This window comes from Mercenaria mercenaria, chromosome 10 (assembly GCF_021730395.1).
Source record: "Mercenaria mercenaria strain notata chromosome 10, MADL_Memer_1, whole genome shotgun sequence".
NCBI lineage: Eukaryota > Metazoa > Mollusca > Bivalvia > Venerida > Veneridae > Mercenaria > Mercenaria mercenaria.
In genome coordinates, this window is record NC_069370.1 from 2,980,618 (window position 1) to 2,981,373 (window position 756).

Genomic DNA, 756 nt, shown 5'->3' on the forward strand with positions numbered 1-756 from the left:
TGGATGAAAATAGTTCGTGAACTACGCATTACATTTTTTGCTGGTATATTTATATGTCTGCGGTCATCTTCCTGTATAACCTGATTTCTTTTAAGCAGTAGTAACTCTAGTCTTTTATCTATGAAACTGTTTTTGTAGACTCTGAAATTCCACATGGACTCATTTTGTAAGCGAACGAATCTATTTATTGTATGAAATTCGGTGACATGAAGTGTTCTAAAAATATAAGCCAATGAAAATCAAAGTACATAAATCGTATCGTATCTGTATGTTTTACAGTGGGGCCCCTGTTACGCTTCGCAACTGGGGGGAGGCGCTTAAACGTGAAGGGGGGCCCTTTGAAGCCCCTTTTTCTCTGCTCGGACCCCCTTATCGTCCAGGGGGTTTCCCATTAAATTTATTTTTTCAAAAAAAAAGAGTTTTAAATTGCTCAGTTTTTACAATGCTTAACAAAAGGGAAGTGTTAGGGGTAGGTCGTACCTCAAGAATCTGATTTGGGGTACGGATCCGTACTCAGAAAAAGCCTGTTGGGGGTTTTTAGGGGTGGGACCTCCGTTTTTTAGAGATTGGGGTCATTTACATTTCAAATTTTTTTAAAAAACGAAGAAAAAAAATAAACTTTTCATCAAATTCCCCTTTAACTTGGTTTAAAATCGTTTACAGAAAAAACTTTTATCATTTTTACTTTTTCTTTGGGAACGTAAAAAACCCGGGGAAACCAAATAAATCACGGGGGTTTCGAAATGGAGGGGAAAA